This window comes from Protopterus annectens, chromosome 4.part1 (assembly GCF_019279795.1).
Source record: "Protopterus annectens isolate FY-2018-M chromosome 4.part1, PAN1.0, whole genome shotgun sequence".
In the NCBI taxonomy this organism is placed as follows: Eukaryota; Metazoa; Chordata; order Ceratodontiformes; family Protopteridae; genus Protopterus; species Protopterus annectens.
In genome coordinates this window covers 578,723,323-578,747,517 of record NC_056734.1, presented here as the reverse complement: position 1 = coordinate 578,747,517, position 24,195 = coordinate 578,723,323, and the positions used below count along the sequence as shown (strand labels likewise).

At 40.5% G+C, this 24,195-nt stretch overlaps 1 protein-coding gene across 1 annotated transcript in view; it reads right to left on the bottom strand.

The window, feature by feature from the left end:
• Nucleotides 1-24,195, bottom strand: part of MB21D2 (Mab-21 domain containing 2) — a 633,278-nt gene that overhangs the window by 366,720 nt on the left and 242,363 nt on the right. The window lies entirely within an intron of this gene.

Below are 24,195 nucleotides of genomic sequence, written 5' to 3'. Positions count from 1 at the left end.
AACTCTTTAAGAACATCTCTTTGAAGGCGGGTGAAGTGGCATAAGTAGTTCAGCGATCTCATAGCAAAATTCGCTGAAGAAAAAATCAGCTTGCCATACCTGTCCATAGTCCTAGAATCCTTGTTAGGAGGATGGACAGGTACTGAAGGATCAGCTAGTTCCTTCTTGGTGGCAGCAGCCACCACCATGGCATCAACTGGGACACCCTTTGTTAAATATTGTCTATCTTGTGGGGCCGTAACAAATTTTGAAGGCCTCCTACGGATAGGTTCCACGGAATCTGGAGCCATCCACACCTTCCGAGCCACTACCTCCATAAGAGGGTCGAAAGGCGGAGACACCCAGGAGGTGGAGGGTCGAGATCCGAACGCCTCCAGGTATACTGACTCGTCCTCGGAAGGATTAAGGGAGGGCCAGTTCCCCCTCTGCTTAAGGAGTTCAAGGATGTCTGAGAATGAGACATCCTCAGAGGAGGACCTTGGGGATCCCTCCGACTCATCCAGGTCAGTATCTGATGTAGTAGACTCAGGGGAGTCTAGATGTTTCCTCTTACATGTCCTCTTACATGGGGGTTCACCTGACGGATCAGGAGAAGCCTCGGAAGAGGAAGATATTCCCAATGGGGAAACCTGAGGCATTGGATCTCTGGGTCCAGGAGCAAGAGAGTGGGAAGAGATGTCAGCAGGCACAGTAGTGGGAGGAGCTGATGGAACTGTCCGTTGACTAAGCCCAGGGGCTAGTACACTCCTCATCACCTCAAAGGCTCCCCCGTCAGAGAGACCAGAAAGTTCCCGCTCCGAAGAGATAGGAACCCCAGGCCTCACCGAGAGGGAAGGCTCCGAGGCAGATGTCGAGGCCGAGCTCACCAACGCCGAAGCTCCGAGAGGGAGAACGGGGTCAGACAAGGGTCCGATGCCACTCGCCCCCTCGGAGCCGACGAGAGAGACCAGACGCCCGGATCCCTCCGATGACGGTCTCAAGGAGGAAATCGGAGCAGGGGACGATGGAGCCGAAAGGGGTGGTATCGGCTCCGAACCTACAACGGTGCCAGTTCCGAGGAACTCCGGCTCCGAGCTCTGTAAGTGAGTCGAAGGAGGAATGTTTGGTGGATGTGAAATAGCTACCGTCTGTTGAGATGGGCTATGGAGTATTTGGGCCAGTGCCTGAGACTTTAATAGTCTACTCACCACTCTCTCGAGGTTGTGATCAGACAGCCTGGACGACCGAGAAGAACGGCTCTGATGGCTCCGCTCTGAGAGCAAGGGTGATCTCAGAGCCGAACATATGGATTCTACTGAAGGGGATCGAGATCTCTTTTTTTGAGATCGATGGAGCCAACGGAGCCGAAGATACGTCGGTTCCAGCCGGAGCCGACACTGAATGTCTGGATTGGGCAGTATCGGCGCCGGATGGAGCCGATACTGAGACTGGTAAGGTAGAAGGATCGGCTCCGGCCGGAGACGATCTCAACCCTGGTGAGGGTGAACCCCAAGCCGACGGCTTGGAAGTCTCAGCCAAAGGCTTAACAGGTTTCGAGGGCTTCCCCGGCACCGACTTAGTCGGGGAGCTCTCGGGCTTTAATAAGCCCCTTAATATCAGCTTATTTCTTCGCTCCTGCAAGACTCTTGGGCTGAAGGCATGACAGATAGCACAAGAGTCCTGCAGGTGCAAAGGTCCCAGGCAATAAACAAAAGAAGTGTGACCGTCTGTCAGAGACATCTTCTGACAGCACGAGTCACACTTCTTGAAGCCTGAGACCTTAGTGTCCTTCGACATAACTGTGTCGAGGAAACACAATACAGTAACACACACACACAAAAACACTCAGTCCAACAATTTAAAATAAACAGGGATAACACACAGTCATACACAAACAATCCCTGACAGGAAAAAAAAAATTGGGGGGGGGGGGCCTAAGGCCTAAGCTAGGGAAAGGGAATAAACTACTCGAAAAAAAGGGAACACTGACGGGAATAGGGTTAAAGTAAGTCGTTAAGGTTAACAAAAAAAAAATATATATATAAATTTAAAGGGGGGTAGACGAAAAGTCTCAAATCTATTCACTTACCTAGAGTTGGTAAAAGAAGGCACCTCATTAGCGAAGCGGCAAACGAGATCTGGGTAGTCTCCGCGCCTTGCATCATGGGATATAGGGTTGCCTCAAGCTGGTAAAATTAGCTCTCGAGCTTAGCAAGTGCCGAGTCGGAGCCGAGGATCGGCTCCGAACCCATCCAGCAAGAATGAAGGCGAGAGTGACAACTTAACATCCTGTGTTCAGCAAAGTCATCTACTTGTTCTGCCTGTAGTGCAGAGCAGGGGTGGAACTTAGTTGCCTTTCTTCGCATTTGAGGGAAATGTATTAAAGGAGTCTATTCTTCAGGGCTGGCTTAGGTTTTTTTCTGACTTGTATATGTCATGGCTATTAATTTAGTTGATTGAAGAGAAGCTTATTTAGTCCCTCCCACACACATTTAGGCACATTAACATGTGCAAAAGTACAAATTTTCTTTGAAGGTGCAAACTGTGTGAAGGGAATGTATTTTATTATTTGTCTTTGTTTACCAGGAAAGTCTGACTAGGTAGTACACATTTTCAGCAGAGGTCCAGGAAGAAAAGCTCCATTTGCTTATATTTAATTATACCAAGTTCCAGTCAAGCACAGAGTAATTATATGTATACACAAATGGTAGTTACATTTATACACTGTAAGACTGTAAGGCGGTGGAAGTTAAAGAGTACACGTGCAATTTAGTGGAATGTACACAGCAGGCTATGTATAAAAACTGTTTTGTCATTTCAGTAAGAGGTTGACAATATTATGTTTAAGGTGAGTATTTGGAGAGTATCCTACAGTGAAAGTTTTAACTTTATGATGAGCATGTACAGGGCCAGGACTGGTTTAGAAGTTGTTTAAACAGTGGTTTAAAGCTATTGAGTTTGCCAGAGAGGTTTGTTTGTGTGGGGATACTATTCCAGAGTTTAGCAACATTGGGAGTAGAGAGTTTCCTGCAACATTATTTGACTTACCTGTGAGTAGTAAGAATTTGTTACTAGAGCGGAGGTCCCTTGCTGGACAGTAGGGTAGTAATATGTTTTGTAGTGACTGTTATCCTCCTGTTTTAAGGTAAGAGGTCTTTACTGACAACAGTCTTATGCTTTTGGTGTATTCCTGTTAGTAAGTTTGATGGCCTGGAAATGTATTTGCTCGATATTTAATTTTATGTGAACATAACCTGAAATTTAGTTTGGCTTTTGCCATCCTTTTTTCCCCAATGGGTAGAACACTTTTGTTATGATTAACCTTCATGTGTAAACTAGTACACATATTTGCAAACTCCATACTGAAGTCAAGGAATGTGGGTAAGTGTCTCTCTGATATCACAAGCGATGTTAAGACTCATGCAGGTGTGGGTATTAGCAAGGCATAAATGATCTCATGGCTTGGTTGCCTTCTATTTCCTATGATCCTACAAGGCTAATGGGTTTGTAGTTTCCAGGGTCTATGAGGGGGGTCTGCCGTTGTGGAATCACTACAGCAGTGCACCATGATTTGGGGACATAGCCTGTAGCTAGCCTTAGGTTGAAGAGTTTAAAGAGGGGATCAGCAAGGGTGTTTGACGTTGTTGATTAGACCACCTAGTACGTTATCCAGACCTATACAGTTTGTGCTTTTGGATCTTGAGAACATCTTAAAGACATAATCCTTTGCAATTTTAGGTGGGAGAGTAACTCATGGATGATCGGATTTGGCAATGAAGCTTCGGGAGAAATGTTTGCCCTATCATTTGGGTTGGAGTGGGAAGTAATATTGCAGAAAAGTTCTGAGTAGTGTTGTCAATCATTTCTTAGTCTTCTGACATAGCTGAAGGACTTGTAGTTACCCTTTGCTGCAGTTGCTAGTTTCAGTTCATTGGATGTTTTGTTAGTCTTTATAGTGGCTTCACTTTCTTAGTGAGCTTCTTTTATACTTTTCTCATACTGAGAGAGTTCTACTCCTTCTTAGCAATTTAGATAGTTTCTTCTTCTTTTTGTTGTGTACTTTACTACATTTACTACCCAACAGGATGCTTTATTTTTGAATTTTCTGTCATATATAGCCTGACAGGGCTGCTAGGTCATCGCATTTGACTAGATGGCCATAAAGAACCTTTGTGCAACTGGCAGAAAATACAGGGTCAACTGTAGAAGTATAGTGGATATATTTAGGAAGTTACTAGGCTAACGGCCATAGATCCTTTTTAAGCCTAGCCATTCATGCCTCAATTTTCCCAATTGTCAATCCCCATGGAGTAGAACAGTCATGGGATATGCCTATCTATAAGGGTATCTACAAACTGCCTCTGTTCATAAGGACCACAGGTGACAAGCCAGGGGTTAATTTGTGATTTCCATCCCTTGCAAGTGCATTTCAACAGGCCTGGGTTTCACATGAATAAGGAGTCTGTTTCAGGGAAGGGGTAATCTCTTGTGATTTCATTGCATAATTGCATGGGGTTTGCCTTCTTAAAGTATTTAAAGATAGTGATGTTGGTTACTTGAAGTTTGACTTTACTAGGGTCAATTGGAGTTCTGAGATCACAGGGAATGTCTCCAAGCATTCTTTCAAAAGCCATACCATCAGTATGAATCACTGATATCCCAGCACAGTTCCTAGTGGGCTTAAATGGATGGCAGATGCAAACCCAGCAAGGAAGGACTGCTTTGCTAGCATTTGAACACTGTCTCTGTATCTACACATACATGATAATTCCAGTTCAGACAGTTTATTGTTAAGACTCCTGGCACTGAGAAGAGTCACACTGATGTTGACCAATCTGGCTTTACATGCATTTAAGTTGAGACGTTCATAAGATGAACTCTACCTAAAAAATCATGCAGGGGCAGTTTAGCCAGTACGCAGAACCCATTGAACAAAAGATGCAGAATTTTTGCAAAGCCAAGTAAGACTACTGATAATCTTGTCCCAGGGTTATATAAACTGGATCGCCCTAGAATGACACCAGCTACTTAGCAAATTCTTGAAGCCAGTTACTAGGACTCTGACAGCAGTTAGAATACGAGTAGACACTAGTGTCAATACACAGTATCAACTCATTCATTTGCAGACCACACCTTTTATATACGATATGCCATTTCTGAAGCACTGGCCAGAGGCTTGGTCACTGCAAACAGCATACTCTTGGTTTGACTGCAGAGTTCTTGGCTCTCATCTCCAAGGCAGGAATGAACAGGAGAATTGGACAAAGGCAGGAGAACAATTAGGCAAGACATGGTAGCACTGCTACTAAAAATTACTCATGTCAGCATTTGTTTGTTAGACATCTGGGGGCTGTGTCACACTATATTAAAATGCAGTCATAAATGGGCATCTGGGTAAACCTCCACTGGAGTGAAATCTGACTGAAGGTAAATGGAAAGGCATTTTATATTTTTTCTATGTAAGAAATATACACCTTTGGACTAATATGCCTATATTGTTTTATCATGCAAGTTATTATTATCCTGTCATACAACTGCCGGTGATCAGTTCAGAGAGCAGAACTCCGAAGACCACAACATGTTGATTTGGATGTGGCTTGATGGGGGGGGGGGCAGCAGTTTGGGAGCTGTGAGTACAAATTTGAAAATCCTGGCTACACCCTTGGTGGTACGGGTATATTCTTTTGCCGAAGGTGCTGGGTTATCAGTTTTCAGTTCCCCCAAGTCTGCTATTATGTATACACACACAAAAATATCATTCAAATATGACTTCAGAATTGACTAGGAATAAACAATGCTGCAGACATCTACAATAAGTTATCATGTGACATTTAAAAAATCGTGTGAATAAAGATTTGATGTCATATGAAGACAGTACTGCCATCTTGTTTTACAGGATAAAACTTCACAGACTCCAGTGTTATGCTTGAGACTTCTTGACATTCAAGAAAACTGACTGCATTAACCACATGTACGCTTCTTCATATATTTATACATGTGTGTGTATATTTATACATGTGTGTGTATATATATATATATATATATATATATATATATATATATATATATATATATATATATATATACGCACACACACACACAAAATAAATGTATACATGTGGGTGCACACACATTTACATGCATATATTCTACACACAAACACACACACACACCATATATCTATATAGCTATAGGGCTCCAGTCAAACGCAAATCACTTATGATCAACACTAATGTACAATTACAAATGTGTGATTTGTTGATTTTTTTTTTTGCTTAAGGGCAGAAGGTAATATCTTGGAAAATTCACTTTTATTCCAAAATTTGGATATTAGTATATCATAGTAGCAAGGTTATGGGGGTTCAGTGGTGCAAAGCCCCTACTGCAAAATTTTTAGTAGTGAAGAAAACAAGCTTCAATAGTAACAATTTTACTGTCAGTTTGATGCTTAATAACCACACTTTTAACTGTCAATACATTTTATACATAGGGTCATAGAAAGTTACTAGGCTATTGGCCTTGAGGCCCTTACAAGCCTAGACAAGAATTTAGCCCATGTTCCGACAAGTATGCCTGCGATGCCCCTGTCCAGCAGAGACACAGGTGGAATCCCAGGGTTGTACATACAAATATCAATGCAAGATTACACACACAATATATATATATATATATATATATATATATATATATATATATATATATATATATAGACACACACTTATACATGCACACATGTATAGTAATACAAGTAAGAAATGCACACACACACTGAATGGGTTTCCTATCACGTGATCGCAGAAGCATTTTGTCAAATGCGTTTTGATCAAACGTAAAAGAACGAAAAGAGCAAATTAGCGAAGTGGCTTCTAAGCGAATTCTTTCCCAGGGAAAGAATTTGCTTCTGCTTCTGTTACTTTGCCGCTTTCGGCACTCTAGTGCGATCTCGGAGTTGGTATATTTAAGTGGGGGGTGAAGCCCCCCACTTTATGAAATCGCTGCTCTGAGGTTTCGACATTGTAACCTTTCGCTTACATGGGGTCGATTAATCATCGTTCGCTTTTGTAAGCGTTCAGTGATATAATATAGACTCCACTGAACACATATCATGTAAATAGAATATATAGATATACATTTACATTTACTCATTTGTATTTTTTGACTAGGGTAGGACACTGACTGACATCAATCTTTTTCAAATACAAGTCAGGAACACTGTTTAAAAGCCTTGCTCAGAATCACACAGAAGACTAATGTAGAATGAGGGAATCAAACACTGGAGTAGAAGAAGCAGATTGCTAACAGCTCAAAGCTCTATACTTTGCGTACATATAGCTCTGTACACATTCACTAAGCAGAAAAATAACTTTTTCACTATCCTTTACAGCAACTTCTCATCCTTTTCATTAATTTTCAGTAGCCTTCCCCTTTGTCATTATTTGTTCTCCTGTGTATTAACCATAGCTGTTGTGACTGACTTTATTGGTCTCAGTCTGCTTTAACTGTTGCCGATTCTGAAATTTTTTTTCAGCAATTTTTGATGTTACTTTATTTGATGGCCACAATGTTCTGATCCTTCTGCTTCATTTGCAAACAAGTTTAATGTTGTTTTGGCTTTTTACGGTTAGGGGTCGCCACAGCGGAACTCCGGTCCGCTAATGATTGGCAGTCGATTTTTATGGTGCCGAGTTGCCAGCCCGACCCCCAACCTTCAGCGAAGGCACGCCCACTGACGCATGTCTTTCGGACGCCACTCGACCGTGAGGAGGACATGTAGACTCCACATAGAAGGCACTCCAGCCGAGAATCTAACAGGAGAACCTCTTGCTGTAAGGCAACAACACTACCACTGTACCACTGCGGCATTGCAAACAAAATGCCTTATTGCTTCCATTACGTTAGTTATGATTTAATAGCATGATAGTGATACGGAAGTATAAATGTAGCTACAAAGATGGATAAACAGGAGAGAGGGGAGTCTTTGAAGCAGCACAATTATCCATAAATAATATAGGCATATAAACGTATATACAAAAAGAGATTTTTTTTTTAATCCAGGTAGACAAAAATCCTATGCAGACCCTTTTTTAGCTGTAAACACACACACACACACACACACACACACACACACACACACACACACGTGTGGTGGGGTGGACGTACGTATATACACATACCTATATACAGATGCATCCAGTGCATAAAACAAAAACGTCATAATAGCCACACACACTATATATATATATATATATATATATATATATATATATATATACACACACACACACACACACACACACACACACACACGTGTGTGTGTGCGTGTGTGGGGGGGGGTGGCCGTACATATACATATATATCTATATACACATACTGCATAAAACAAAAATGTCATAATAGCCGCACACACACTATGTAAATGTATATATATATATATATATAGATATATATATATATATATATATATATATATATATATATATATATATATACAGACATATATATATATATATATATATATACATATATATATATATATATATATATATATATATATATATATATATATACACACACACACACACACACACACACACACACACACACACACACACACACACACACACACACACACACACACATAGGGTCTATATTAAATAATCGAAAGGACCATTTGAACGGCATTTTTGGTGCTATTACATCGAACATGCCGTTCACCGAACTGTCCGTAGTGAGGTCGTGATACAGTAAGGATTGAAAAATTTGCCCTTTCCTCACTGTAATGTGATCTCGGAGTTGGTATATATAATTAGCTGGGGTGTGGGGGGGTGCAGTCCCCCACAAGAGTGGAAATCGATGAACGGCATTTTCGATGCAATGCCGTTCTCTGACGGGAGCTTTTGATTATTTAATATAGACACTATACATATACACATACATATATATATATATATATATATATATATAAATATGCATAGTGTGTCTATTATGACATTTTTGTTTTATACACTGTGTACATATAGATATATCTGTATATGTATACATTATGCTGACAAGATGATTCCAGGAGTTGGGTAAGATAATTTTAATGACTTCACACACACACACACACACACACACACACACACACACACACACACACACACACACACACACACACACACACACACACACAAAGATTTTACATTACATTTAGATTAACAGTTCAACCATTATATTTTAGAGCCTCACATTTCAGTTTACATTCAGCTTCATACAAGCATGTCTAGGCCTAGCTAGCACAAGAATACAGCACATTTTTAAAGCTTTTCAGTCTGTCCTATTATAGAAACTTGAAAAGGGATTTAAAATCTCATAAGCTCACCAATACAATAAACTCTAAAGACTCATTTTCCTTTATGCTCTAGCTGTTTCTTACATGAAAGTGTACTTTTGACATGCTGCAAAACTCAGTCTAAGCCATTACTTGCATAATTAATGCATTCAGATGCATACATTGACCCTGAAAACACTAGAAAACAGAGTGCAGGCCATCATCCAACTCCTGATAGTCCCATGGCAATAAATCATGAAAGCAAAGCAAGCAACAATAATGACACAGCAGGACAGTACATATGAAAATAAATGTTTCACACAGCATATGGTTAGAATTATCAAGTCCTTGCTCATTTATCCTGCACTAACACTGAACAGTGGTTAGCCTCCTATGCACATCAGATAAAATTACTGCATATTTCATTAATGTATTTACAAGCCACTGCATAGCATACAACATCCTTTGTTACTTTAGTGTTATTATCATGATTCTTTACACAGTGGAAACATTATGTATTAATAGTGCATGGCTAAAACATGCTCTGTAAGGTTTTATCAGTCATGCTTGTCTCAGTTGTTCTTCTGTATTTGAGCTACATTGCTCAGATGTACAATACCCAACAACTTAATTAAAAGACCAAACCCCAGTCAATAGCTCCACTTTTACTACTTTCAAGTGATATACATTCCAAATCAGGACCCTAACCCCCACACACAACAGCATCCACCTCAGCCCCCCCTCCCAACTCATATCCAAAACACATTAAGATAGGATCATAAAACTTTAATGGAATCATCAACAAACTCGACCAAATACGTCTGTGGATAACACAACATGAATTATACATTACTGTGCTCATTTAAACCTGGATAATGCCAGACAACATGCGTCTTAGCTATCCTTATTTTTCTAACCACTCCATTATACAAAATTACAGTACAGAATTCCAGATTGAGGGGGTGCTGCTGCTAGCAAAATCATCAACAGCATATAACATCATACGTGCCTCATCCACTGTAGCTGAACATGTTTGGCTCATCACAGAGCTCTTCCTCCTTCACACTATCACCCTACATTATAACTGACCCCATCCCCCGGTCACTTACTCTTAACTTCACTTCTCTGACACACGCCCTTAAAAAACACTCCCAGGACAAAAAAAATTGTCTTGCTTGCTATTCGACACCTAAACAAACTACCTAGGTCAAACCACACATTACCTGAACACCTATCTCTCGGGCCTAAATATCTATCAATTAATTAAACAGCAAGCCAGACCTAACTTTACAACCAAGAATAATAACTAACCAACCATCATACAAAACAGCAGCACACATACAACCCCCCCCCCCCTCGCGTGCGTGCACAAACTCACACACACACTAGTGGCCACCTATACCATATTCTTTACTTACTTCCTAAGAAAACCAAGAAAACCACACCCCATCCAAAACAGCTTCTCCCACAACAGGCTTACATGGTTTGGTTTCCAAAGCAATTAGCAGCATTGATTGGAATTGAAATTTAGCCATTCAAAATTCCAGTATTGCCCCTACTTTTTTATGACTACCATAACCAGTTTCCAAAAGGAATATTAAATGAATACAGACTAATTAAAGCCACCCACCTCTCTTGGATGACACTGACCAAAACCGTCTAATTAAACAAAGAGACATCACCAGGAAACAAAGGAAACAAACATTATCGCCCTTCAGATGACAACAATAACATACATCTAATGTAACAAGACAAAACAACACTCAAACAAATCAAAGCCACAAACTTACATTAATAGACAATCATTAACTTTTCCTAACACCAGACACTTTTGGAAGGAAGTACACAAATAGGCCACATCATATCAAATAATCCCCACTCCTTTATGCAAAATGAATATGCAGTAGAATTCTCAACCATCCTACAAGGATATGAACCTAGAAACTTTCCTATTCCACCCTCACTGGAGCCATATATTCCACCCTTCTATCTCAACAGAATTTGTCAAACTAAGTTACTTCCCCATCATGGCTCTGTTGGCTCTTCTTGTTTGGCGCCATACGCCATCTTCTCTCTCCCACTACCTCTGTCCAAACTCCTGAACGCTCACTGTGGATGTGCAATAACCATTCTTAGAAGCTAGAAAGCCCTGGATAAGGAACAACTGCAGAGGACCCAAAAGTACCTGGCCCTTACCCTGAGTGCACTTCCCAAACAAGGACTCTGAACCTAGCGCACCCGGACTTCCTACACCTAATGTATGTTTCAGATACTCAATGTACTCTTTGCCTACCTCCTGTTTTATGGTTACTTGCACATCCCTTGAGTCACCAATATAACCCCTACCTTCGTTTCCCTAACTGCCCTACTATTCTTTTCAACTCCTATTTTTACTTAGATTTAACTGTAAACTACTGTTCTGTACCCCTCAATATATTGAATTTAAGGCAAGATATAAATTGCTAAGCAGCTAAACCTGAAAGGGTGAGCTATATCTTTCCAAAACAATCAGACCTTAAAGCACCAACCTGACTGTTTCTTGAGCTTACTTGCTCAGGAAGGGTACCGTGGTTCATCACATTCCATTCGCTCTGGGGGCTCACTTCGCCCCCCTACCGTACTCCCATTCACACCCACCCCCATTTCAATTTGATTTATACCCATAGACCTCTCCTCCCAATTACCATTAGCCACCTTCCACCACCCTCATTACCCTATCACATTCCATTAATTCCTGCGCTCTTGACTTGTCTACAACCCTCAGCATACTATCCAATTAACCTATCAACCCTCCCTCATATAAATAACAATGTACCCATTGCCAGTCAGAACCACTCTAAGACCTCTTCCCTATGCAATCTCCATAGGTATCCTACTTTTCCTCTCAACCCTAACCAGCTGCCAAGTCCATCTCCATCCTCCCAACAAATTACCCCCACCAGGAAAACCTTATTCCTAGACTATAATTCAGCCCCACTAAACCTCCTACCTACACCACACCTCTTCCAAACCTCCCACACCGACTACCACCAACACAGATTACTTCCAATTAAGAGTAGGTCCCACACCTATCTAAAGAATATTAAAATCATCACAAAGCTCAACAAGTTCTACCAATCCCTATTAAGAAAAATCATAAGTAGTGGAGACATACACCACAACCCAGGTCCAATCACAAAATGCAACCCTAACCCCAACCTAACCAACACCCTACTCCATAGACAAAAAACGCTCTGCTCATTCTCAATCTAAATATGAGAAGTATCCTCAACAAAGTTCATGACCTACATGCCCTACTAGCTTTATACAAACCAGACATAGTCCTACTGACACAGACCTGGCTACAGCCCGAAATTCACAATAACAAAACTGCAGCTCCTGGGTATAATATCTATCGGAAGGACACACTAAGTAGATGGGGGGGTGGCTATAATGTACAAAAGCCACCTTTAACCTTGAACAACTAGAAATTACCCTCCCAGATAACAAAAATGTTGAACTAATTCTTGCCAAGTTTAAATTGAACACCAATAAACATATCAATATCAGAGTCTACATAACCCCTGGAAATAACATTACAATTATGGAAAACCTAATAGAATGGGTCTCAAACTCCCCACCTCAAGAAAATATCATATTAGGTGACTTTAACACAGACTGGCTCAACTGTTCGAGCCAAAATCCAGTCACCCACATTAACCTCCATGGGTTTACCCAAGTCATTACATCTCCCACTAGAAATGATAAAGGAACCAAACACCAGTCCATACTGGACTGGATACTTACATCCCATCCATCCCTATCAGCCAAAGCTGGATGTCTTCCAGACATTCTCAGCAACCACCAACCAACATATCTATTGAGAACCAAAACTCCTCACATTTGTCAAGTCACACATAAAGTAGTCAGGAACAAAAAGAACTTTAACCCTAATGCCTTTAACAACGACCTAAACAGTTGCAACTGGACCCCTTTAAAATATCTACCACTTGATGAGGCAGTGCATCACTTCAACTCAACCTTCCTAAACGTACTGAACCAGCATGCTCCCCCTCGAACCACCAGGATAAAAGCCAAACATGCCCCCTGGTTAACTAAAGCCACCAAAACTATTCTCAGAGAAAGGAACAATGCATGGGAACAATTTCATAAAAACAAAACCCAAATAGAAAGACAAAAATACTTAGAACTCCCCAACAAAGCCAAAAAATGCATCAAAATAGACAAAACTACTTACTGCCAAAACCTACAAGAAAAACATGCTAGAAACCCCAAAAAATTCCTGGCTGCAGTCAACTCTGTACTACAGCCTGGAAAAACTACTACCTCCACACCCAAAACAGGGAACAATGGCAATATCCCCACACAGTTTAACAAATACTTTACTGAGACAATCCAATCCCTAGCTAAAAAACAAACAAACTGCACTCAACCAACCCCACCAACCACTATGGAAACACAAACTAGCAGCTCCCACTTTAGCTTCCAACCAGTATCCATCAAAATCATCCATAAACTCCTTCAAAAACACAAGCCCACTATCCTGGCTGCAGACAGCCTACCTGCAGAGTACCTCCAAATAGCAGCAACAGCTATAGCTTATCCAGTTTCTATTCTCATCAACAGGTCTATCACAGAGTGCACACTACCCCAACTATGGAAAATCTCCCACATCATACCATTACACAAAGGAGGTAACTCCTTTGAACTAAATAACTACTGGCCTATAGCTATCTTATCTCCCATTTCCAAAACCCTACAAAAGGTCATACACACTCAACTTATGAATTACCTCCTAGAATACAAATTGCTATCTCAAAACCAGCATGGCTTTAGGTCCTTCCACAGTACATCCACTGCACTTATATCATTCACTAATACCATTAATTACCAAAGAAATAACGGAAAACTCATCTCAGCCATATTTTTAGACCTATCCAAGCCTTTCGATATGGTTAATCACAATAGACTTCTCACCTCTCTCTCTAACTTAAACCTTAGTTCCTCCTCCATCACATGGATGAAAAGCTATCTATCAGGTCATCACCAGGCAGTAAAATGGCTAAACCTACTATCCCCCCTCTTACCTGTATCATTAGGAGTCCCTCAAGGGTCCATCCTATTCACCAATCAACTCCCATCCTCCAGCCCCAGTGCTCAGATATTCAACACACAGATGATACCACAATCATATGTGCTGCCCTCACTCTAGATAATCTCCAATCACTAACACAAGAATCCATCTCAAAAGCAGAAACCTGGCTCACTTACCAACAACTTATTCTTAACTTAAATAAAACAAAATTACTATTTTCCTCTCATAGGACCCTCCCCACAACAGATAACTTTACAATAACAAAACGGTAATCACCCCCAACTACCCACACCAAACTCTTAGGCATTGAAATAGATAACCTAAGATTTGACCTGCATACGGCCCAAACTATCAATAAAGTCCACAAAAAGCTTGGCCTACTCTTATCGTAACAAACGATTTCTCACAAACCAATCCAGAAGCACTACAGCCAGGACACATCTGCTATCTACCCTCCTCTACGCATCCCCAGTCCTAACCAACCTTCGTAAATCCAACCTAAACAAATTAGAATCCTGATACAATAAGATAGCTAGATTCGCTACAGCATCTTCACATAAGACACATCACTGCACCTCCCTCAAAAAGCTAAACTGGTTAGAACTCCCTCTATCACTCCAACTCAATCAACTCACACTAGCACGTAAGTTTTACTACAACCCAAACAAAATCCCTGCCCTCCAACATCTCATACAACCTCACACCACAACAAGAGCCTTGAGATCTAGCACCCTTAATCTTCTAGAAGTCACCAAATATAAAAAATGAAGCAGGGAAATCTCTCTTTAGTTACCACATCTCCAAACTCTGGAACTCACTACCAGCCATGCTTACATCAAACACCTCCAATACAAAATTCAAAAAACTCCTAAAAAACCACCTTACTAACAACTGGCTATGTTCCTGTAACACACCTGGGTAAAAACAAGTATTCAGGCAACAGCTATAGCCATAAACCTAATTTGTCTACCAAGTTTCTAACTCCAATATGACCTTGTGAAAGCAAAGCTGCAAATATTGTATCCAAAAATTCTAAACATTTGTATGTATAAATTTCAAGTCTGCTGCGTACCATAACTGTACTGGAAATGTGTTATTCTCTGTATTGTACACAGTTACTAATCTGTAGTGGTATCATAAAGTCTATAGTAGTATTATAAGAGTATTGTATGTATATGGAGCTTTTCTCCCAGAGCCTCCGCTGAAAATGGACATGTGTCCAGCCGGACATTTCTGGTCAACAAATGTAAAATAAATAAAATAAATATCCTTAGTGCATTAAGGAATATGGCAATTGCCTACTCCCCCTCCTATGCCACCAAGTTTTCAGTCTCTTCTTTACACAAAGTATAGTTGTATAGGTAAATTTCCATAACAGTAGGCGTTCGAATATGTATCTGTTGTAGTGCTCTGCACAAATTTAACTTATTCACGAGGATATCCTTATGTCCATAGGATCTTACTAGGCTAATAGCCCTAGAGCCTTTTTAAGCCTAGCCATTCATGTCCCACTTTTCCCAATTATCAATGTCCACAGGCTGAAACAGCTTTGGTATATGTCTGCACTTTAGGGCATCTACAAACTGCACCTGTTCATAAGGGCCACAGGTGAGAAGCATGGGCTGAATTTGTGATTTCCCATCCATTGTTCCAAACTGCATTTGACTTAGCTAAGGGAACTGCTGTGTTTCAAATGAATTGGAAAATCTGTTGCAGGGAAGGGTTAATCTCCCAGACACATACCTGTCCCTCCAACATGTTTTCTTTATGTCAAAGATGATGATTCCATTCTTAGATTGGGTAATTCTAGCACGGTTTGTTTTGTTTTGTGAATGTATAGCAGACTCATCAGGACTGGAGTGGAGAATGCCTTGCAGGCTAAGTACAGATCGTCCTTCAATATTCTGGAGACCAGGGAAAGGGATTGGACTTTGAGGCAGTCCACATAGGACATTTTATTTATACCATGTATTCTTTTAGTGAGGAACCTCTGTGGACACTCCAGCTGTTGCAAATGCCTAGTCAGGTACATGCCAAAAGATGCAATGTACTTGATTACTGACCTAATGAGGGATGAGTATAGTGGGACTATGATCTCCTTAGACATGGATACTATGCTGTTACTTATAAGTTGCACCACACAGAAGGATTCTGTCACAAACATGGACAAATGGTGAACAAAGTTCAGGTTACTGTCAACCCGACTTCCCAAGTCCCTTAACCACTGGGTCAAGGGAATAATTATGCATTTTTTTGCATTGTGTTTTAGGCCATGGTTCTGGCACCAGTTATTTGACTATGTCAGACCCTCCTGGAGGATATCTACTTCTTTGGGGGATTCAACATTTGCACCCAAATTGCCGTCATCAGCAAATTTGGTCAGCCAAAGGCCCTTTACATTTGCCTTGATTTCAGAGACGTAAATTCCATACAGGAGACTTCTTCAGTAGTGAGCCCTGCATGAAAGCACTAGTAACACGCCTCTTTATGGAGATGGATTTCCCCACCCTAATTTCATATGTCCCATCTGTGAGTCATATGGCTATCCATCAGTTGCTATTGGTATTTATGCCTAAATCTGTGAGTTTGTCTATAACATCCAAGGGAGGCATTGTGTCAAATGCCTTTTCCAGGTCAAGTTAGGCAGTATGTACCAATTTGCCCTCATCCATGGTGTGATGATATGAGGTAGTGTCATCTGTGCTATAGAGAGTAGGGCAGTGTGCGTGTCACATATGTCACTATAGATAGCTGGAGTTTTTTTTAAAGAATTTTATGTCATTTAACTATCACACTGATTTGTACAGATGATTGTGTTAAAAATGCATCAACAATGGGCCCTCCTGGACAGAAAAGACACATAAATGCATGTCAGACAGTATTATTATATCTGATTAAATGTATATGTTTTAACAGAGAATTCTGGAAGAGAAAAAGTAAATCTCAGTCCATTTTATTAGGAAAAATGTTGAAAATTAAATGGGTTGGTTTAGGCCATAGCAATTTTATCTTACAGGTCTGATTGCAGCTACAAACAAAAATGTCTGGGAAAACCAGGACTAGGAACTTACTATATTGTCCATGGGGTGAACAAATTGCTACCCTGAAAGGGTGGAAGTTTTTGAAATTGTTTTATAGCTTTCAGATGGTGCAACTGATCTTAGCAAAGCTCTGGGTGTGTATTGTACCAGTCAGGTGACCAGATTTGATGTAATTCTATAACCAGCACTGAAATGATTCTTTAGATATTAGTGAGAGATATGATGGAACTCTTGCAGCAGCACTTTGTTCTTTGGAACGTGACAGGAAAGATCTCTCACAGACATCTCACAGAATTACACACCTCGCCTTGCCTTCCTGTAGTAAGCAACTTAACTATTAGTTAAGTACTGTTAATCTGCATCTGTATCAAATCTATCCAACTGTGTTATTTTTTTATATCTCTTGTGATGAAATTCTGGTGTTTATTGTAACTAGATTATTCAGTATTCTTATGTTTTCTATTTTAATATTTATTATTAAATATTTCTATACCTTTCACTGTGACTGGCTTTTAGAAAACACTTTTAACATCTTAAGAGTACTTATGCTTATTTTAGTGACATTGGGGCCTTGCCTGAAAGCCTTGCTGCCTTGGTCAGACTATCATTTGCATTAGTATTAATTTTACTCAGTATAATTGGGTACTCTTGTTAGAGCCTTAGAGTAGTTGACTAGTGGCAGCATAATTACCTTATATTTTGGGGAGAGAGGGCACAGCAGGTAAATATGTGACACCTTTCCAGGTGACAGAGTGTGTTTGTGTGTGTGTGAATCAAATATCCAAGTGTGTGTGTCAGCTACTTAGAACAGGGGCACAGAGCTCCAAACTGGCCAGTGTAGAGTCTTTTTTGGGGCCTGGGGAGAGAGAATCCAGCCCCAGGTCTGGAGTGTGCTCCCTGTGTGTTCTTAAGGGAAAATGTGCTTGGTACAGACAGCTGCATCTGAAAATATTGTGTATCCATTCTTGCTCCTAGTGGCCGTCCCTCACCGGTGTCATTGGCTACTAGCCTGGAGTAGGGACCATCATACATGACTCTAGTGACCTTCTCGAAGTCCACCAAATTTAGTAGGCATGACCTGCTCTTAATGAAACTGTACTGGGATGGGGCCACAGTTTGAAGGTTTCTTATGTCTTTGTTTACCAGGTTCACAATAATTTTATCCATGGTCTTGCATATAGGACTAGTCAAACTTATGGGTGCTTAGTTCCCTGGGTCTGATGAAGGCCTGACTTTATATAGAGGGATGACTACTGCAGTCCTCCATTCCCTAGGGATGAAGCCTGTCTGGATGCTGGTTGAGAAAAGATTCTAGTGTGTCTGACAGGTTATGTTTCAAGCTATTTAGAAGGCATCCCGGGATATTATGAGACCCACTGTCACAGTGCTTGTAGCTCTGGAGAGTGCAGTGAGCATATGTTCTTTAGTGATAGTTGGGGAAGAAATGGTAGAGTATATTTCCTGGGAGGATGAAATTGGAGCTAAACTTATTTGCCAGCAAATTTGCTATAACCCCCAGTTTGGTATAGGAATTTCCATATACTATAAGTTCAGCACACTGTTTGGTGTTCCCTGAAAAATGCCTTCTGGTTATCCTTAGCCTGGGAGTCTGTTTTGGCCTCAAAGTTGGCTTTGGTGGACATGATTAGAACTCTGAATTGCTTGTTGAGACTGATGAGGGTGTTTTTTTTTGTCTTTTGGGTATATCCCTTCTTTTTTTGGATACGATTTTCTTTCTTTTGTTGAACACTCTTTTATCATGGTGGTCTGCCAAAGGGGCTCTCTTCTGGAGTTTGTCCTAAGTTTATTTTGGGTTGGTACTCCTGTTTCTATGCAGTTATTTACATGCCTGTGCAGGGTTTCCATAAACACCCTGGATGGGGAGGGGGTGGAATGTGGAATTTAGCTATGCCATCACTTAATAGGAGGTATTTAGACTTTCAAAATGTTCTTAAAGGTTCTGGGGTTTGCTGGGATTTCAGCATTTATATTTATTTCAAGGATGATTGCTTTGTGCTCTGATCTGAACAGTGACAGAATTGCACAAGGGGTGGTGCACTGTTCCCTTATATTTGTGAGTAGCAGATCCAGGATATTTTTACCCCTAGTAAATGTGCAGGCTGGCTGTTCCAGTGTGTTTGCATTGACAGAACCCAGTTTGTGGTGGGATAGTTGAAATCACCCATCAACATGGTGTTGGGCAGAAGTCTGAAAGACTCTAGTACATTAAAGTATGTGATATGGTTATCCTGGGTCATAAATGAGGACCCATAGTTGCAAGGATATGGGACTGGACTTTACATAAGGTAAGGTGGACATGGAGTAGTTTAAGCAAGTCATATTATTTGACCAATAATTAGGTGTGCTTACTTTTTATATAAATTGATACACTCCCTCCTCCTGACCCTTCTTGTGCAGTAGCTGGTCTAAATGTGAGGAAGGCATTATAATCTTGAACTGCTGGGGTACCTTATGCGTCTTTAAACCATGTCTCAGCAACTCCACGGATGTCAATATTCTCCAGGGAGAGAAGTGCTTCCAGGAAGTTGTGTTTCTTGTTGAAACTCCTAGCAGTAACACCATTAGTCTTGCCTTCTGTAGAATTTTCTATAAATTGATACACCTCCTCCTCTCGTCCCTTCTTGTGCAGTAGCTGGTCTAAATGTGAGGAAGACATTATAATCTTGAACTGCTAGGGTACCTTATGCGTCTTTAAACCATGTCTCAGCAACTCCACGGATGTCAATATTCTCCACGGAGAGAAGTGCTTCCAGGAAGTGGTGTTTCTTGTTGAAACTCCTAACAGTAACACCTTTAGTCGGTCTTCTGTAGAACTTTCTATTCAGGAAGGTTTACCAGATGGCAATGCCTAAAAGGGCTCTATAGGGGTGGATAATGTTTTGACCAATATCCAAAAGTCTTGTGGGGACAGGTGCAGACCATCCCTGACAAAGCAGTGTGGTCCGTTGGTCATGTCCTCCCAAGCTGACAAATACTGGACCACCTGAGAATGACACCAGTAACTAAGCCAATTATTAAAGTCAACTGTCTTCTGTTTATATTGCCGTATCATCCTTGGAGAAGGTAGAATACTGTCCAGGCTGTCTAGGCTCATACCTGCTTGAGACACACAATCTTAAAGCTCTATCATGTCTCTCTTCATATAGTTCATGGAGGTATGTCTCTGTTCATTTACACCCACATGAACTATCAGAGTCTGGCCAGTTTACAAAGCTTTGACTCTTTCCTTGTGTACTGGTCATCTGCCCTTAGCACAGGCAAGCATACTAACATAAAGGGGCCATACAGATGTGCCAGGACACAGGTCTTTCTTGCCCCCTACTGTAAGAGGCTAAAGCATTCAGCTAGAAAGGCAACAGGGTGGGAACAGAATAAATAAATAAATGTAAAAGGATGCTCCACTCTGGCCAAAGAAAGTGACTAGTAAAGGAGAACAGAAGGAAGGTATGTGTACTGCAAATGTGATCTATTCTAATAGTTACCATTATGGTAAATTACTTACCCAGCTATATTAAGTTCTTTACATCATCACTATTTCAGTATTCCTTACAAGTGAGATGGATTCACAAAGCTTCAAGAAGTAAGGGAAACAAGAGATGAACCAGACTCTAGGATGCCCTGGCTGCAGAACAGTTCTAATAAACCTATCCAATTTACAATGCTTGTTAAATGTGTGAGCAGCTGCTTCCAAGATGGACCTAGTGCCCACACCTTTCAAAATTCTTCTGAGGTAGCAACTGCCCTAAAGAATGAAGCCTCAACATTTTTTGGAAAAGCCTTGCCATGACTAGAATAAAAATAATTTAACAGCAACAGAATGTCTTCTAGAAATAGCTTGTTTAGAAACTGTGTGTCCCTTTTTCTTCACATCACAAGTGACAAAAACTGCTCTGCTCAGATAAAATCTGAGCTGTCTGTGCACATTTAGGTAGTAGAGAATTATTTCTCCCATATTTTGTGGATTACAATAGAAGGCAGAGAGCTAATTATTTGATTAAGTGTAACTTCAGAGACAGACTTTGCCATAAAGAGTTGGATCACAGTCTCACCCTATCTGACTATGCATAAGAGCTTGTAATTCAAAATCCTTTCCAGAAGATGTTAGAGCCACCAACAAATATTCCTCCAGGTTAATAATTTTTAAGAAAAGAGCTGGTTGCTGGTCCAAATGGAAGTTGAATTAACTTTTCTAACAAATAATTTCAATCCCATGGAGGTCCTACCCTTGGCAGCTTAATATGTAATACCCCCTTAGACAGTCTTAGCTGCAAAAGAGGAGATAAATGTGGATCCACTGGCAAACATGCTGAAATGGCTAAAATACATATATATTTTTTAAGTTTACACTAAGACAGAGTTAAGCAGCTTGCACAGATGATAAAGAACCAAGACTCGAGATGGGTCTTGTCCTTTATTTTGGATACTAAAGAGAAAATATTTTCTATTTAAATATATAAGATTTCTTATTAGCAGGTTTTCTTGCCTCCTTAAATACCTCAGAATAAAGGTATATAAAAAGGAATCAAAATCTTAACATTCAAACTGTTTAAAGAATTGGATGAGTCAGTGAAACCTTGTCCTGTGTATACAAATCCATCCTTTGAGGTAATCTCTGGAGATTACCCTTGGAAAGCTTAATTAGAAGGAAGAAACAGTGTTGCCTGGATTAGAACTGGAACCATCAGACAGGGAGGATGGGAGTGTTGGCCCATAATAGATTGGGGTACCACTGTATCTTTGTCATGTTAGGCCAAGCAGAAGAAATCAACAGAATAGATGAAGTCAGAAAACCCAGAATCCTTTGAAATTCCCTTGCTGATGTCATTTGTTTTGAAACATCCAGAAAACAAAAATGATAGGATTTTGACTGAAAAATAAGAAGAATGGGGGGGGGGAGCATACAGGAACATCCCTGTCCAGGGAAATGAAAAGGCATCAGTTTTTCAAGTCTTTCTGTAAGGTGTCCTGGAGCCAAATAGTTTGTTTGTGGTGCTTGTGGGAAAACAGATCTCAGTGATGCCAACTTGTGCCTATTCACCATAAGAACTGTTTGCGTAGTACCTACTCTTGAAGGTCTGATATGAATCTGCTTAGGGAGCTTGCTACTGTATTTTGCTCAGACAGCATATATGTTGCCTTGAGAAAACACAGTGTTGAATAGCCAAGTCCCAGTCTATCCTTGCTAGCCTGCAAAGGGGTAAAACCTTGTCACTCACTGTTTATGTGCCTCGTCTAACATGCCTGGAGTTCAAAGGTGTTTTAGATGTCTGATGGCATTGATGAGACATTTCTTTGAGATTGATATGTTTTTGCCTGTGCTGTGTTTCCAGTCTATCCTGTACCTTGAAGCCTTGGATGACGGCTCCCCAAGCAAAGTCTTAACCATCTAAGTCCATACTCTGACAACGACTCTGAGGGAAGACAGGGATTCTAACTTTGGATAGAAGTTGTTTTTCATACCAAGTAATTTCTTCTTTACAAAGTAGAGAACTGGAACCATCAGACAGGGAGGATGGGAGTGTTGGCCCATAACAGACTGGGGTACCACTGTATCTTTCTCATGTTAGGTCAAGCAGAAGAAATCAACAGAATAGATGAGGTCATAAAACCCAGAATCCTTTGAAATTCCCTTGCTGATGTCGTTTGTTTTGAAACACCCAGAAAACAAAAATGATAGGTCTGCACCTTTTCTGGTGGAAGGAAGGCATTCATTAAGCAAGTTATCCAAGGAATACCATTGTGTGAGCCAGATGCAGGGATGAGATTTTTAGGTGCAGAACAAACCAGACCTGGTGAAAAAGATTCTTTATAAAATCTAAGGCTGATGGCACTTTTTGACTGGATGGACCTAAAATCAGACAATCACTAAGGTAAGAAAAATGTGTACGCCTTGAAGCCTGCAAGAAGCAATTACTGGACCAAGGAAAATCTCTTGGGAGTGGCATTGATTCCAAAAGGCAAAGAAGAAAACCAATAATGCAATTCCAGTGCACAAAATCTAAACACAAAAAGAGATCTGCAATGTAGATGTAGAGATCAGCATTCTTTTAAAGTCTAAAATGATCAACAGAACTTGTGAAGAAAGGGATAACTGGGAACATATTTTCTGGGAGTGCAGCAATTTAACGGACTTTAAGGATTCCCTGCAGGATGCACTGTCGGAGATGCTGAGTGGGCAGATTGGTGTGAAGAGGTAGATGATTTTTCTGAGCTATGATACAAAATCGGAATTGCCTAGACATTGTAAGGCCTTCCTGTCTCTAATTATGGTGGCTGCCAAAAAAGCAATTACTAGAAAATGGAAATCAGAATCTTAACCAACTGTTTTAGAAGTAATGAATATAGTAACAGAGATAAAACAACTGGAATTGAGATCATTAGAAAAAGGTAAGAGCAAACTACATAGGAAAAAATGGGAACTGTGAGAACAATACACACAGGGGAGAAACGAGGTTTAAAGGAAGGCATATTTAAATGAGCTATGTAATGTTAGACTGAAAACGACTGGGTAGATTATAAGTGATGTACAATGTCTGCAACTGGGAGTGTATCAGTATGCTTCGTGATGTAAAATGTTTGCAACTAGGACTGTGTCGGTGTAGTTTGTTTAATTGCTTATGTCGTAACTGATCATTTAATAAAGACGTTTCTTGTTTAAAAAGGGGGGGGGGGGCAGGCACCGAATAATTTATGTAATGTTGCTTAAGTTATATGATATATAATAATAGAATGTGAAACATAATGTTTGT